General features: G+C 41.7%; 1 long non-coding RNA gene across 9 annotated transcripts in view; it reads left to right on the top strand.

Moving 5' to 3' along the window:
* The window catches only part of LOC113913971, a 76,635-nt gene that overhangs the window by 20,275 nt on the left and 38,716 nt on the right, over positions 1-17,644 (top strand). For 7 of the 9 annotated variants that reach the window (XR_003517329.2, XR_003517330.2, XR_003517323.2 and 4 more), the window contains one exon: positions 8,020-8,124. The exons of the other annotated variants lie outside the window; for them this stretch is intronic. This is a non-coding gene — a long non-coding RNA (uncharacterized LOC113913971). The remainder of the gene's footprint in view (positions 1-8,019; positions 8,125-17,644) is intronic. 9 annotated transcript variants of the gene reach the window in all.

The following is a 17,644-nucleotide window of genomic DNA, read 5'->3' as shown; positions in this document are numbered from 1 at the left end:
CTCATTTATCCTAGCAGTTAGTGCCCCCATATTTGCTTGCACCTCATTAATAGCCTTTTTGATTTCGACTTGGTTAGATCTTAGTTCTTTATTTCTCCAGAAAGGGTTTCTCTAATAACTTCCACGCTTTTTTCAAGCCCAACTAGTATCTTTAAAATTATGATTCTGAACTCTAGGTCCAACATCGTACTAATGTCCGTATTGAGTAGGTCCCTGGCAGATGGTACTACCTCTTGTTCTTTTTGCTGTGGTGATTTTTTTTCATCTTGTCATTTTGTCCAGAGGAAAATAGATGAATGAGAGAACAAAATGCTAATAGGTTAACAACTTCCCCAGAAAATATACTCTAAACAAATCAGAAAAGACCTGAAACCAGGGGGAAAGAAAGGGACAGAAAGAGGGGAAAAAAAAAAAAGAAAGAAAAAGATAAAGACAAAAACAAACAATAACAAAACAAAAAAATAGAATATGATCTAATATGATCAGGCTAGTGCATAGATCAGTGCCACACACTAGATTTTGGGTTTATTTTGGTCTGTTAGAAGAAAGTGCCTCCTAAAATTTTAAAGAAAGAAAGACATATATGTACAAAATAAGGGTTGATACAATGAAGGGATGGAAGATGATTGTAAAGATGAAAATTATAAAAGATTTTATAAAAGGAATTGATAAGATTAGAAGTTGTTTGAAAAAAGAAAGAAGATTTAAAAAAAAAAGGAAAAAAAAGGGAGAGAATGTGATCAGGCAGGAGACTAGAACAAAGCCATACACTAGTGATTTAGGGTATATTTTGATCTGTTAGAAGAAACTGTATCTCAAAATTTTAAAGAGAGAACAACTTCTATATATATGCCAAAAATAAGGGTAACTACTATGAAGGGATAGAATATGACTCTAAAATGAAAAATAAAAATTTTTTTTAAAAAAGGAATTGATAAGATGTTGGTTGAAAAAAGGAAAAGGGGAAAAAGAAAAATTCAAAAATTCAAAAAAAAACCAGTTAAAAAAAATTAACTTTGAAAGATTAATGAATCATGGTAAAAAAGCCATGAATTCTATGTGCAGTATTCCCCTAGCACTGGAGTTCTACCGTTCTCATTGATCGGTAAACTTGGTCTTGGCTTGCTGGCTGTTCGTGCTGATCTTCTGGGGGAGGGGCCTGTTGCTGTGGTTCCCAAATGTCTTTGCTGGAGGCAGAATTGCCCTGCCCTTGCCAGTCCGGGCTAAATAATCTGTAATCTGCTCAGGTTTGCTCCCGGGAGCTTTTGTTCTCTGCTCTCGGTACAGCCTTGGAGGACAAGAGTGAAAATGGTGGCCTCCCAATCTCTGCCCAGAGGAGCCGAGAACTCGGGGCCCCCTCCTCAGTGCACCCCCCAGAGAAAAGCAGTCAGTCATTCTCGTCTCCGGCCGCACTCTGTGCTCACCCGGCCTGTGAACAAGCATTTCTATCTCTGGCACCCGACCCCGTGTGGAGTCTCCAAACCCAGCAGATCCCTGCGGTGCGCTCCCGCACTGCTCCTCCCGGGGGAGGAAGGGGAGTCTCCTCAGCTCTGTCGCTTGTTGGGTCCCTGCTGGAGGAGCAGCGGCCCGACTGGGCCACGGATCACAGTTTATGGCAACCCCGAGCTGAGAGCCTGCACCTTGGCTCCGTCTCTGCAGCCCACTTCCCTGCTCCGAAACCTGGGAGCTCTGCTGCACTCAGGCACCCCCGGTCTTTCTGTGACCCCGAGGGTCCTGAGACCACACTGTCCCGCGAGGGTTCCACCCTCAGCTTAGCCACTGGAGCAACGTCCCTCAGCGGAGCCGACTTCTAAAAGTTCCAATTTTGTGCTCCGCGGCTCTATCACTTGCTGGTAGCGGCCCACAGAGTCCCCCTCCCCCGCCATCTATCCTCCCGAATATCGCCTGGGATTCACTTCTCCACACGTCCTACCTTCCAGTAAGTGGTCACTTTTCTGTTCAGAGAGTTGTTGCTATTCTTTTCTTCGATCTCCTGTTGAGTTCGTAGGTGTTCAGAATGGTTTGATCCCTATTCAGCTGAATTCCTGGGACCAGACAAATTTCAGGTCTCCTACTCCTCCCAGCCAAATACTATTTTAAATAGAGAGTTCTAATTTTGGAGCCTTCCTTCCCTCATTAAAAAGTTGTTTCTATTTCTTTGATTTCATTATAACAAATTTCCAATAACCGTTATATCCCCAAATTAAAAGTCTCTATACTTTCTCAGGAAAGAGTATCTTTGAATTATCTTTTTGATAATTATCTGAACTCCTTCAAACCAGTCAAGTGTTACAATTAATTTTGATGGCTTTGGAAGAAATCTAAAACTATCAGATTTTTACATTACTGTTATTCTGTGGTTTGATTATAGCTGATAGCATCAGACAGATGCTCAACAAATACAACTTGAGGTAGAGTTCTGTAATAATTGTAATCGATGGTCAAAACTTTATTATCATAGACTTTTTTAAATAGTGCATTTTTGATAATTGTCCTACAATGAACTGCACACATTTAAAGCATACAGTTTGATACATTTTAACATATGTATAGGCCCATGAAACCATCACTACCATCAAGATAAAGAACACATTCATCACCTGCCAAAATTTACTCATGTTCCTTTAAAATCCCTCCTTCCCATCTCTCCCCATCTGTCCTTCAACCCTATCCCCACACAACCACTATTCTGCCTTCTGCATTTTCTAGGATTTTATGTAAATAGAACCAAACATTATGGATTCTTGCTTGTCTGGCTTATTTCATTCAGTAAAATTATTTTGATATCAATCCATTTGAAGTGTGCATCAATAATTCACTCCCTTTTGTTGCTGTGTAATCATTTGATAACTGTTCACCCACACACCTGTTGATGGACATTTGAATGGTTTCCATCTTGGGGTTATTAAAAATAAAACTGCTAGGTCTTTATATGGTTATATGCTTTCATTTATCTTGGGCAAATATCCGGGAAAAGAATGGCTGGATCACACACTAGGCGTGTGTTTAACTTTTTAACAAACAGTTGAACTGTTTCCCAAAGTGTTTATACAACTTTGAATTCCCACCAGTCCTCTGTGAGGGTTCTAGTTTCTCTACATCCTCATCAACCCTTGGTATGGCCAGACACTTTTCATTTTAGCCATTCTAATACGTGCGTAGTGATATTTCAATATAATGTAATTTACATTTCCCTAATGACTGAGAATATTGAGAAATTTTTCATGTGCTTACTTGGTATCTGATATTTTATGTGGTAAATTGTCTGTTCAAGTATTTCCCCACTTCTAATTTTATTTATTTATTTTTAAAAGATTTTATTTATTTGTTTAAGAGAGTGAGTGAGAGAGACAGCACACGAACGGGGCAGTGGGAGAGAGAGAGAGAGAAAGAGAGAGAGAGAAGAAGACTCCCAGCTGAGTGCAGAGTCCCACTTGAGGCTCGATAGGACCCTGAGATCAAGACCTGAGCCAAAGTCAGATGCCTAACCAAGTGAGCCACCAGGTGTCCCTCCTTTAGGTACATTTAGAACCTTACCAAACAATGTTATAATTTTTGCTTCAACTATCAAACATAATTTAGAAATCTCTAAAGGAGAAGGAAAGTCTATTGTATTTACTCATATGTGTGCTTCCATGTCCATTCTTCTTTCCTGGTGTTCCAAGATTCCTTCTTTTATCATTTCTTTTCTGTTTACAGAAATTCCGTTAGCCATTCTTTCAGGGTAAGACTGGTGAGAAATTCTCTTGTTTTTCTTTATCTGAGAATGTTTTGATTTCCTCTTTGTTACTAAAGGATATCTTTGTAGAATATAAGATTTTGTGTTGACAATTCTTTTCTTTCAGCACTTGGAAAATGTGTTACTTCATTTTGTCCTCCATGGTTTCTGATGAGAAATCCACTGTCATTTGAATTGTTTTCCCTTTGTAGGTAAGGCACTGCTTCTCTCTTATTTGCAAGATTCTTTGTCTTCAGTTTTCAGAAGTTTGACTGTGGTGTATCTTAGAGTGGATTTATTTGAGTTATCTTACTTGGGAGTTTTCTCAGCTTCTTGAATCCGTGGATTTGTATCTTGTGCCAAATTTGGGAGGTTTCCAGGCTTTAGTACTTTTTTTTTTTTTTTTTTTTAGCTCTGTTCTCTTTCTTTTCTTCTGGGACTCTGATGACATGAATGCTAAATCTTTTGTTACAGTCTCACTGACCCCGAGGCTCTGTTCATTTTTGGTTTTGCATTTCCCAGGATATATCTCTCTGTTGTTCAGGTTGGGTAATTTCTCTTGCTCCATCCTCCAGTTTACTGATTCTTTTGTCCTCCCCATTCTTCTGTCAAGCTCATCCACTGAGTTGCTATTTCAGGTATCATATTTTTCCAGTTCTAAAATTTCCATTTGATTCTTTATATTTTTATTTATTTGCTGAGACTTCCTATTGCTTTGCTGAGACATTACATACTCTCATTTGTTTCAAATATGTTCCTAATTGCTCCTTGAAGCACTTTTATGAGGATTGCCATACAATCTTTGTCAGATAATTCTTATATTTCTGTCATCTGGGTGAGGGTATTTATTGATTTTCTTTTTTTCATTCAGTTTGAGATTTCCTGGTTCCTGGTGTGATGAGTGATTTGTATTGAAACCTAGATGTTTGAATATTCTAAGACTCTGGATCTTACTGAAGCCTTCTGTCTTGGCTGGCTTCTGCTGACATCTTTCTGGCAGAAGAAGAGGGTAGGGTCACTGTCTCATTACTGCCATGTTTCCCACTTGACCTCTGCTGATATCCAAGGGGGTCTCCTCATTATTGCTGGCCAAAAGTGAGTGTTCCAACTCCCTACTAGTGTTCACCTATATCTCCCTGGTTAGGAGGAGTAGGAGCGTCTCATTGATGTTTCCCAGGTAGCCTCCAGTGGTACCATAGGAAGAGTGGCCCCACACTGCCACAGTGGAAGGGCTGATTCTTCGCTAAGCCTCCTCTAACACCACTCCTGTTTGGGGGACCAGTGGTGGCACCTCATTACTGCTGAGTGGGGAGGCAGAGCTAGGCTTCCCACTGGTCTCCACTGATACTGTAATAGGGTTCTGATTACCACCTGGCTGGATGAAAGTCCTGGTTCCCTACTTAGCTTTTGCTAACACCACCCTGAGAGGGAGTTGGGGAGGTAGGGGTATAGTGTTAGGGGGCCTTGCTGCAGCCTGGTGAAGGTAGAGTCTAAGCTTTCCACTAGATCTTTGCTGGTATGAGTGGGAGTTGGGTCATAGTTTTTATTTTTTTGTGGTGTTTGGCTAGAGTAGAGCTGTTATTATCTAAAAGTTTTCTATCTTCCTAGGCTATTCATTTCCTACAACTTTGGCCAGAGGGAGCAGACTTTTGTTGTGGCTTTTTTTGTCTGTGCCTGTTGGCATTTCCAGGTCGCCAACTTTTTGGCTCCAAGTCTGGAATATATGAGATGAAAACTCACCAATGTTTTGTTCCATGGGTCCCAATGTTCCTAGACAATCTGCCTTCTTCTCTCGCATTTTAAAGTCTTCTTAAACATTTTTGATATTTGTTGTCCAGGGTTTTTTTGTTGTATTTTTCACTTGTTCCTCCAGGGAAAAATATATCTATCCACCTTCCCATAAGTGGAGTCACTCTTTTGGTTTTGTTTGTTTATTTTGGAGTTATTCTTAATTTTTTTGTGAAAAATAATGTGTTCCAGCAGGTAATATTTTTGTTCTAGGTTTAAAAAAGCTACATGGTACTCCTGTTTGAAAGCAGATAGTCACTTTCCAGTTTACTAAACCTTTCACATTGGGTTTTCTTAAAGTGTTACGTGCCTGTCCAGAAAGAGTTCCTTTGACGACAATATATTCTACTAGGCAACTAGTGGCATAATCACTCCCCCAAAAGATTCTTTAGATGACAGCTATTGTTCAGACATGGGCTCATCCCCAGAAGTGCTGAATTCAGCAGCAGGTTCTAGATGCAATTATAGTTGATCAGGAAATACAAAAGAGATGATTGTATCAAGACACATTACTCTACAGTGGAGAACCATCCTCATTGGCCTTTCTAGGTGGATTGGCCACTGGCTGCTATGTTACCTACAATGGTCAGTTGGTTCTTTCCTCATTTCTTTCAACCACAGAGCTTATCAGCCCAGACATGTTCTAACTATTTCCACCCAGTTTTCACCAATAGGATTATGTACTGGTTAAACTTTAGAGTCAGATAGATTCAAATTAGAATTGTGTGATTTTTCTCACTCCCACTCTTGCAGCTGGATGTATACTAGACCCTGTGGCTTAGCACCTATAGGAAGAGAGAGAGAGAGAGAGGAGGAGGAGGAGAGGGGAGGAGAGGAGAGGAGAGGAGAGGGGAAGGGAGGGGAGGGGTAGGAAAGGGAAGGAAGGGAAGGGAAGGGAAGGGAAGAGAAGAGAAGAGAAGAGAAGAGAAGAGAAGAGAAGAGAAGAGAAGAGAAGAGAAGAGAACAGAGAAGAATGGCTTCTCCCTAACAAAAGATGCTGAGCAGCTCAGCACAAAAGACCATCACACTAGCTCACAAGGGAGAGTGTTAGTCCAAGGCTGAGATGCAGAGCAGGCAGGTTGAAGATCAAATCATTTGATAGAAAGTTTTCCCAGGACGGAACTCGTAGGCAGCAAAGGTGGTAAGGACACCATCAATATGACAGTGGACATGGAAAGACTGAAAACCAGTTCAGGAACTAATCTTAAAAACATGATCCAGTCACTGTGGCATCTCTCTTATGCTCAGCTTGATGTGTGTTGTTAGGGAAAGCACCACCCATAAGAGTCTACATTTGTCAGCAGTGATATAGAAGAAAGGCGAAGAGCTGAAGCAGGTCAGCAAGGCCTGTGCTGATGAGATTTGTGTCAAGCTGGGTCAAATATAGAGCTTTCCCTAGAACTAAAACAGAGCTAAAATAAGGGCAAGCAAAGGACTACGGTATAGATTTCATTCTCTAAGTCCAGGAAAGTAATATAAAAAGAGAAAGTGTCAACCTACATTGCTTTCTTTGGACCTTCATAACATCATCTCTCGTAAGAAGATGACATTATCCCCCCCTTTTTTTTTTCCAAACAAGTTCCCAATAGTGAGTTTTAGACCATTCTCTCAGGGACAATGTCACAAAGACCTCCCCAGACATTACACGAGATCATGGAAAAGGGGGCTGGTGAGACAACCAGTAGAGGCTATTGGGTAGACAACCAGTAGAGGCTGTTGTTGGGGCAACTGTGCCATTTCTTCAATTTATTTCCCTCATAGAGGCAAAACCACAACATTTGAAAGGCATTTCAGGAGACATGATCTGCATTCATGAGATCATGGATAATGCTGATGTTCTAATTCAGGGGCAAGCAAGTCCATTTTAAAATCCAGCTGCGATTCTCTAAAAAAGAATATTTCCTAGGTTACATGTAAAAGCAAGTCATTAAAACATGCAACTTGCTTTTATTTCTATGTTTAGCCTGTAGTGAATCAAACCTCACCCTCTGGGCTGTGAGCCCACAGATATCTCATAGCACTTACTAAAGTGTATAATAATTTGGATGTATTTGTTTATTTCTTTGCCTCTCCCATACTTTTACTGTAAGACACATCTGCTTTTTCTCCATTCTTTCCATTCTCCATTCTCTCCGTTCTTTGGTGCACACAGCACCAAACCTGGGTAGTCATTCAATAAAAAGATGTCAAATGAATAAATGAGTGAATGAAAATCTTGGATGCATAAACTATGAGGTAGCTCTTTGGAGTAGAAAATGTACCTAATACTGTCAATGTCTTTAGCAAATTTTGCTTAGCACAAAAGATTGTTTTTAATTCTTGCCTCTGTGGGTTCTGCTGAGGAGTGCCCTGATACCGAGTAGGGAACACTATGAGGAGAAGGACTAACAAAGTCACCCTTTCCATTGACTTCCATAAGTGTTTGCAGATGGAGTTTGGACACAGCAGAAACAGTTGCTTTCTTACCAGTTATAAGAATCAGAGAGTGAACTGTAATTACTTTTCTGTTCTAGGACCCTGGGTGAAGATAAGAGGAAAAGGGATCTCAAACTCCTGAGTTTGTATTGCTGTGTGCTGGGTTCCCAGAGCTGACTCGAGGGAACCCCATCTTGAAACAGGTGGGCACCAGCTGCATAAGCACCACTTCTGCTTCCACGTGGTGGGTTATTTGGACCACTTTCCCTCTTGGGTAGAAAAGCAAAGAGTAGAGTCTCTAGTGAATTTGAGAGAAAGGGAGAATGGGAGGCCTTGAGACAGGCACCCGCCAACTGGGACTTCAAAGGCCATGGATTAGCTATGTCTGTCCACTGTTCCTTTACCACAAAGAGGAAGAGAGAAGGAAAAAAGAATCAACTGAGAGTGGGAAGGAGTGGGTAGAGAAACCAAGTATATGTTAGAATCATTTAAAAGAATGGCAGCTAAGGTGGGAGAATGATGGTGTCTCTGGAAAGTGAGACAGGGCACTGGAAAGTTTACGTCAATAAACCCCATCTCTGCTGCTATTGTTTCTCCAACTTCCCTCCTGTGGGTGCTTTTCTTGGCTGAGGCTCCTTGAAACAAGTCCTAGGGAGCCTGAGAGGTGAGAGTAAAGCTGAGGAAGGGAGAAAACTGGGAGGCACTCGAAAGCTTCTTCCCCAAACTCTTCTTCATTTCCCTTGTCATCTAGTCTTAGAAATAAAGAGCAACCATGGCAAGAGGTTCTGACTGCAGCCTTCCAAGGCTCCTGTCAGTCATTTCTTCTCTTTGCTCAAACCATCAAATCCTCTAAGGTTCTTATGAACTTTCTAGCAGCGGCCCTGCTCAGATGATGACTCATTATAAAGGGAATGGAAAACATTATGAAAGGATTTTCAGTTAATGGGTAAAATGTGTAGGACGGCTCCTATCCAAGCCTTTGCTGCCTTGAAGGGCCCCTTCCTCCAGCCCTCAGTCTCTAGCTCAGTGTGAAAGGATGTCTTGCTCGTCCAAGGACTAAGCACTCTTCTGGAAGAGCAGAATACCCGAGGTTGGACCTGTAGACAGGCAAAGAGAAGACCAGAGGAGAAGGCCACAGGTGCTGGCAAACCTGTACTAGGGTGGAGAAGCTTGCCTCTAGGTTGCTAGTTCAAACCTCAGCTGAACTGGGGACAGGGAAAGGAGGAATGTTAACTGGAGAAGGTCAGTTTCCACTGAGTTCCAATTGCCAGGACACTCACACCAGTAATGAATCAACCATCTGGCACCAGGCAAAATGGGGCCAATCCCTCCAGCATGAAGATATCCCCTTCCTGGGGCGCCTGGGTGGCTCAGTCGTTGAGCATTTGCCTTCAGCTCAGGTCATGATCTCGGGGTCCTGGGATCGAGCCCCGCATCGGGCTCCCTGCTCGGCGGGAGGCCTGCTTCTCCCTCTCCCACTCCCCCTGCTTGTGTTCCTGCTCTCGCTGTGTCTCTGTCAAATAAATAAATAAAATCTTAAAAAAAAAAAAAAAGATATCCCCTTCCTGCAGCTGAAGGAAGAATTTAGGGCAGGGCTGATCTCAGAGGGCCATTCCTTGGACAACTTCTCTTTTCTGCCCATATCCTCTCCCTAGGTGATCTCATTCAGCCTCGCGGCTTTAGACACCAACACCCAAAGTTCCATCTTCAGTCCCAACTTCTTTGAGTTCCAGCCTTGTTATCTCAAATTGCATCCTTATAATCTCCCCTTGGATGTCGGGTAGACACTTCAAACTAAGCACGTGCAAACAGCATTTCGGAACCTTCTACTCACACCTGTCCCACCCACATGTCGGGTGACAAGAATTCTGTTCTTCCAGCTGCTCAGGCCAAAACCCCAATTCCTCTCTGTCTCACAACCCAAACGGTAAACCCTTTTGATCTCTACCATAAAGTATACCCAGTTCTCACTGTCTTCACTGCTGGTCCAAGGCACCATCGCCTGTCACCTGTGTCCCACTGTGATGACTTGTTTTGCCCTGCACCGTCATCTGTCTATTCCCTCCCAGCATCCTGAGTGACTCTTAAAATTTAAGTCAGATCAGGTCATTCTTTCCACTCAGAACCCTTCAGGAGCTCCCATCTCACTCCGAGAAGAAGCCCGAAGCCCTAAGACTAGCCTAGGAGGCCTCGCGATCTTCGGCTCCACTCTCTGCTCTGGTCTTTGCCCACTCCCCTCCTGCCCTACTGGTCGCCCAGCTGTGCCTCCTATCTCAGGCTCCATCTGCACAGGGCACCTCTCTCCCACACAGCCACATAGCCACTGGTCCTCTCCTTCGGGTCTCTCACCTTTGGGTGAGAACTTCCCTGACCACCCTCTACACGCAGTAAAACCTTACCCCTGGCACCCACAATCCCACACCCCCTGCCTTATGTTCTGCATGGCATTTGCTCGTTTTTGTGTGTATTTTCTATCGCTACCAGGACAGGACCTTTTCTCTTTTGTTCACTGCTGCATCTGCAGTGCCTAGAATAATATCTGAGTTGCAGTAGGTGCTTCATAAATATTGTCAAGTGAATGAATGCATGAATTTCTGATCCACATCCACCCTCTGATCACAGGATGAGTATTGTTCCTCGACCCAACATTTTAGCATTCTTACCCACAAAGTGAGGGAGGGCAAGGTTTGGTGATTTTATCTGAAGGTAATGTTTTTTAAAGACCTCACAAAGACATTACACTTAAAAAAGAATCTGTGAAAATCCATTCAATTTTTTCCATTGTGACTGACTCATTTGGTGAGAACAAGAAGTCCACGCAGTGGGGAATGGGGGAGTGATGTCGGAAACAAGGAGGGGAGGAACATTTTGTCATTTATTAAAATGAGTGTTCCCCCTCGAATTTCATTTCTTTAAATAAACCCTCTGTTTTAAGTAGGGCATCCATACAGAAAGGTACACAATCTTAAGTGAGTTATTGAGTTATTGCGAATAGAACACACCCATGTACCCACCTTCCAGGTCAAGAAATAAAACATTTCCAGCACCCAGAGTTCACCTCACACCCCTTCCCACTACTGCCTTCTTTAAAAAGATCACTATTCTAACTGGTAACACCATAGATGAATTCTGCTAGGTTTTGAAGTTTATATAAATGGAATCAGACAATATGTAGTCTTCTGTAAATAGCTTCTTTTCATTCCACACTGTATGTGTGAGATTCGTCAACGTCGAGTGTAGCAGTGGTTAACTTATCTTCGTTGTTAAGCTGTTTCATTGTGTATGTATTCCATTCTATGAATACACTACAGTGTCCTTATTTGTTGCACTCTTGATGGATATCTGGGTTGTTTCTATCTTGAGGGTATTATGAATAATGTTACAAAGAACATTTTCTTGCAGGTCTTTGATAAACTCTCATTGCTGCCAGATAAATATCTGGGAATAGATTTGACAGGTTTTGGACATGTTATGTTTACATGTAGCAGATATGTAAAACTTTTCCTTAAACGGCTGTATCATTTTAAATTCCCACTGGCAAAGTTTGTTTTCTAGTTGCCCCACATCCTCACCAACACTTGGCATTGTTCATCATTTTAATTATTTTCACTCTTGTGGGTGTTTAATGATATCTCAATATAATTTTCATTTGTATTTCCCTGATGACTAGTTGAGCACCATTTCACCTGTTCATTGGCTATTCTATTTTTGGGAGGAACCTACTCAGGTCTTTTGTTTGTTTATTTTCAAATGAGGTATCTTTCTTTTCCTTTGTAAGTGTTCTTTATATACTCTAAATTTGAGCCTTTTATCAGTTATCAGAATATCTTTCTCACTCTGTAACTTGACTTTTTAATTTTTCTTACCTTCTTAATAGCATCTTTGGATGAACTAAGATTTTTAACTTTAATAAAATTCAGTATATAAATATTCTTCTTTATGGTTAGTACTTTTTTGTGTCCTATTTATGGGTATTTAAGAGCTATTCTCCTATGTTATCCACTAGAAGATTTCATCTACAGTCTACAGACCACAGAGGATTGATTTTTTCCCCAGCATGAGGCAGGAGTTGAGTTTTATTCTCATTTCTCCATTTGGATATCCATTTGATGCAGGACCATTTATTGATAAGACTGTCCTCTCTCCACTGTTCTGAGGTACTGCCTTTTTCATAAATCAAGTGCCTGTACATACATGGCTATGTTTTTAGACTCTGTTCTGCCCACTTGTCTATTGTGCCAATGCCATACTGTCTTCAGCACTATCACTTTATAAAAAATCTTGATATCTAGCTAAGTCCTCCAACTTTGTTCTTCTTTGAGATGGTCTTGGCTATTCTTGGCTCTTTGTATCCCTACCTTACTTTTACATGGGATAGAAAGCATTTCTTAAAGTAAAATGTCTTTCCATTTTGGTGGAGCCTCCCATCGCCCAAGTTACCAGCTCTGAGCTGCCATCCTAAAATCTGTCACACACTTCATTCCGCAAGTTGCTTCTAGTGTGGTCTTCACTGCCATGCCAGGCATGGTCTGGTCCATCCTTATGTCTCCTCTTTCCTTTTTTATCCAAATGGCACTTTCTTGTGTGTATAGTAGCGCAGTGCACCACAATGTTCTACGAGTTTCTGCTATTAATACTACTCTATTTCTTCTAATAATAAATGTTCTTCCTTTTATGTCAGGCACTGTGCTAAGTGCTTTGCATGCATCATCTTAGTTAATCCTTCCTCTCATCATCATCTCAAGGATCCTGCTTCCCCCACTCACTGTTCCTTCTCTGTCTGCTTCAACGTCTCCACAGGACATAGTTTTCCTGAGCTAGAAGGAATCCAAGAGATATTTGACTTGACAAATGAGGAAATTAATGCCCAGGCCGGGAACTGATTTACCTAGGGCCTCCTTAGCTGGTTAATGGCAGTAAAAGGACTAGAACTTAGGTCTCTGGCATCCCAGTCACGATGCTTGTCCCACACACACACGTATACCAGCTACAGCGTCCAGCAAGCAGACTGCCGGGCTGTTCCCCACTTTACTACTTCTTCTTTCCATTTAAATTTCTTCAAAGACTTGTCTGTGATATTAGCTATTTCCACTTCCTCATCTCCCTCTGTCTCCTCGACCCACTCCAATCCTACTTCCTCATGGAAACTGCTCTCATCAAGCCATCTGCCACTTCTATGGCCCTAACCCAATGGCCTCCTCTCTCACACACATTACTAGACCTCTCAGCTAGTTTTGACCCACCCGATTGTTTCCATTGTCTCCCCTTATTTTGCCTTGATTCACTATACCTCTTCAGATTTTCTTCTACCTCACTGACTATTCTTTCTCAATTCTCCTCAGCTGGACCCACCCCTTCCCCTGAACATTAGGCTTCAGAGTGCCTCAGGTTTGCTCTTTGACCCATATTTCTATCCACACACTCTCTCAATGTGACTGCATGATCCTCTGGTCCCAAATGCTGTGCACCTTCTGATGTTTCTCGAATTAGTAGTTCTAATCCTAACTTCCTTCCTGAGTTCTAGACTTTTAACTTCTTAATTAACATCTTCATTTGGATGTTGTCTTAATTGAGTCCTTCATAAAACAGAGCCCAAGGGAAGGATTAAGATTCTGACAGTTTAATCGAGAGGTGCAAGTCCTTAGGTACTGGGTGTAGAAGAAAAAAGGAAAAGAGGCGAAGGTGTGATATGATGTGATGAGCTGCATTACAATCTTGGCTTCCACCTCAGAACGCTGCCAATGGACCCAGCAGGTCACTCAGAATTTGTGCTCATTCAGCATATGGGACTTCTCTGGAAGAGGTGTCTGAAGATATTGTACCGTTGAGTAGTCCATAGGAGAGGGAAAAATGAAGACTTTGACTGGTTCCTTTTTAGTTCCCATTTCCCCTTGTTCGTGGTTCACCTTCAGGTTGCTAACTCCGTACTTCCTATAGGCATAACTTAGACCCTTGCTGGCCAGCAGGAAGAGGCCTCGCAGGATGATCCACCATTCAAGTCTGGATGTGGGGGAGTGACACAGAGCTGATGGAGCACCGGCTGGGATTGAGGAAAAGAAGGAGGCTGCACAATGTTTGTGGCCCAATGTACCACATAAGACATATCAAAATGAACATACCCAAATCGAACTCTTGATTTCTTTCTTCCAACTAAACCTTTTCCCTTCTTCCTCACAGGCTTTCTCATTTCAGAAAGTGGCGCCATTGTGTCCATTGCTAAACCTTAGTTGAGGAAACCATAACCGAAATAGCCTGTGAAGTGGTTGCCTCACTTCTATTCTTGCTTCCTTTCAATATATTCTTTATACTGCAAGAGTGACCTTTCTAGAGGTAATACAGCAATGCTCTTCTTCCCAGCTCTAGGGTTCTGTTCTATCTTCTAGCTCTCAGATCAAAACACTTACTAGGAAAGACTTTTCCTGACTTTCCTATCAAAAGAGTCTCCCTTCCCTAACACTGTCTACATTACTCTGTTCTACTGTATCCTTAGCACTTACCACTCCATGAAATGCTGTCATTATAACATAGCTCCATTCAGGTCAGACAGAGTCCATTATCTGTCTTCTTGTATCCACAGCACCTAGTACAGTCCTGGGTACATAGGAGGGGCACCATAAATGTTCACTGAATGAATGAGTGACCTAATAAACAGTAGGTGAACCGAAGACCTCACTGTGTGGCAAGGAACACATCCGTTTGCCTGACTTCTTATCTGGTCAAGTCTTTTTACGACTAGAAATTCCTTTGAGCAGGGAATATAGGAAAATTGAAGAGCATTATTTAGGTCTTGCTAGAATTCAAGGTGAGTCTGGGGGTAGTTAACAGTCTTTCTCCTGTCTCCTTTTGTTTTAAATTAAACTTTTATCTGGAGATAGTCGTAGATTCACATCCAGTTTTAAGAAAGGATTCAGAGCGTTCCCTTACACTCACAGTTTCTTCCAGTGGCACACCTCGCAAAAACTATGGCATAGTATCACAACCAGGATAGTGACACTGATCCAGTCAAGATACAGAAAATTTCCATCACTGTAAGTGTTCTTTGTATTATATTTTTATAGCCACAGCTACTTTTCTCCTGCCCCAACCACTTCTTTAACCCCTGGCAGCTCCTAACCTATTCTCCATTTCCACTATTTTTTTATTTCAAGAATACTACATAAGTAGAATCACACAGGATATAACCTTTTGGGATTGGATTTTTTCACTCAACATGCTTCTTTGGAGATTCATCCAGGTTGTTGCTTGTGTCAACATAGGCATATCTCATTTATTATTGTTGTTGTTGTTGTTGTTGTTGTTATTACAGATTGAAGGCTTGTGACAACCCTGCCTTGAGCAAGTCTATCAGTGCCATTGTTCCAATAGCATTTCCTCACCTCATGTCTCTGTGTCACATTGTGATAATCCTCACAATATTTCAATCTTTTTGATTATTGTTATATTGAATTGCTGCAATCTCAGGATAAAACTTGAATGGATGAGGAGTTACTGCTTATGGATGAACAAGAAAGTGGTCTCAAGATGGAACCTACTCCTAGGGAAGATGCTGTGGAGATAGTTGAAATGACAACACAGAATGTAGAATGTTGATAAGGCAATGGCAGAGTTTGAAAGAAGTTCAACCGTGGGTAAAATGCTCTCAGACAGCATCACATACTATAGAGAAATCATTTGTGAAAGGACGAGTCAATGGATGCAGTAAAATTCTTTGTTATTTTCTTAAAGAAATTGCCACGGCCCCCCCAGCCTTCAGCATCCCCCATCTTGATCAGTCACCAGCAAGGCATCCTCCACCAGCAAAAAGACTATGACTTGCTGAAAGCTCAGATGATAATTAGCACTTTTTTAGCAATACATTATCTTGTAATCAAGGTATATAGATTGTTTTTTTCAGACATAATGCTACTGCACTTTTAATAGACTATTGTGTACTATAAACATAACTTTTATATGCGCTAGGAAGCCAAAATATTCATTTGACTCACTTTGAGGCATGCCTGCAGTTCGTTCCCTTTTTAGTGCTAAGTAATGTTCCGTGATGTGGTTATGCCACAGTTTGTTTAACCATTCACCCACTGAAGCACATCTGGGTTGTTTCCAGTTGGGGGATATTACCAACACAACTGCTATAAACGTTGGAGTACAGGTTTTGTGTGAAAGTTAATTTGTCATTTCATGGGGATAAATGGGCAAGAGTGCAATTGCTGGGTGGTATGGCAGTTGCGTATTTATTTCTTAAGAATTTGCCAAGCTGCTTTCCAGAGTGGCCAAACCATTTTACACTCCACCAGCAGTATATGAGTGTATTCTCCACATTCTCATTGCACTTGGGAAAATCCAGGGGGTATTCCTTAGATTTTGCTAGAGTTTAGGGATTCACTAACCAACTTTTTTCCTGCCCTATTTTTCTAAAAAGGTTCTGTCCCTAGTTTGGATCAGTTGGAGATTAATGATAAAAGCCAACTGTCATCTAGATAGAACAGCCCACCAAACATTTTCTTTTAAGAGAGGATGACAAGAAAGGAAACTTACACATTTCCTGGCCTCTCCAGTCCATCTTAAATAACATCAGAAATGATGACCATCGCTTGAGGCTTTGGAGGAATACTCTTGGGGCCAGATTTCCATCAAGACCTTGATAAGCAATAGGAAATCACGCACTCAAGCCAAATCCAGTGAGTAGAGGACACCTTGCCAAGTCCTGTACAGATCCCAGGGAGAGAGCTCTGCGGACAGCCCGCAGCAACAGAAGAAATGCATGGTACCTTGCCTGAGCCCACCCCAGATTAAGGCTGCTTCTAAGGAAGGGAAAACTGTGCTCTCCTAGTTGGGACTGGGGTCATGCTGGGGTTTTCTCTTTGGGGGCTTGACAAGACAAAACTGAGAAGCACAAAAGTCTGCTGTCTGCTCCTGTCATGATGGCCCACGGTGTCGTACTCTGGTTCTCTCAGAGACCCAGCACTCCTTAGTCCTCCCTTGCCTTTCTCTTGCCTTCTCAAGGTCATCTGTTTCTAATACCTGAACTCTTTGTATTTTATTCAGCGCATACTTACATAGTGCTTCCTATTTTTCAGGCATCGTTTTATATGTATTAGCTCCTTTAAAACTCTTAGCGACTCCATAAGGTAGGAATCATTAATGTCCCAATTTCACAGATGAGGGAACTTAGATACAAAGAAGTCAGGTAACTTGCCCAAGGTCACAAAGCTCGAAAGTGACAAAAGTGAGATTCGAACCCAGGCAGCCTGGTTCCAGAATCCATGTTCTTAATCACTATATTATGATGACTGTCTATTATTGACAAATATGCTTTAAATGATTCTCTTTTTTAAGTATTTAGTAAAGGTTGGGGCGCCTGGTAGGCTCAGTCCATAGAGCACGTGACTCTTGATCTCAGGGTCATGAGTTCAAGTCCCACATTGGGCATGGAGCCTACTTAAAATAAAGATTAAAAAATAATAATAATAGTAAATAATAAAAAATTAGGTGGGTATATCAGTAAGGAAAAAAGCCTTCTGCCAAAGGAATGAGACATTTAGATGTGGGACTTCAGACAGCGAGTAAAAAGACATGTGGGGGCACCACTGCCTTTCTGTGCTTTTTATCCAGATCAGAACCTGTCACCCAGGCTAAGGCATGTACTGGAACCCCCACAAGGAATAATTTACTGCATAAAACAGCATTATCTTGTGGAGGTTATGTCAAAGAACTACAACTAAGGTT

The sequence above is a fragment of the Zalophus californianus genome, chromosome 11 (genome assembly GCF_009762305.2).
Source record: "Zalophus californianus isolate mZalCal1 chromosome 11, mZalCal1.pri.v2, whole genome shotgun sequence".
In the NCBI taxonomy this organism is placed as follows: domain Eukaryota; kingdom Metazoa; phylum Chordata; class Mammalia; order Carnivora; family Otariidae; genus Zalophus; species Zalophus californianus.
This window is presented reverse-complemented; position numbering and strand designations above follow the sequence as displayed.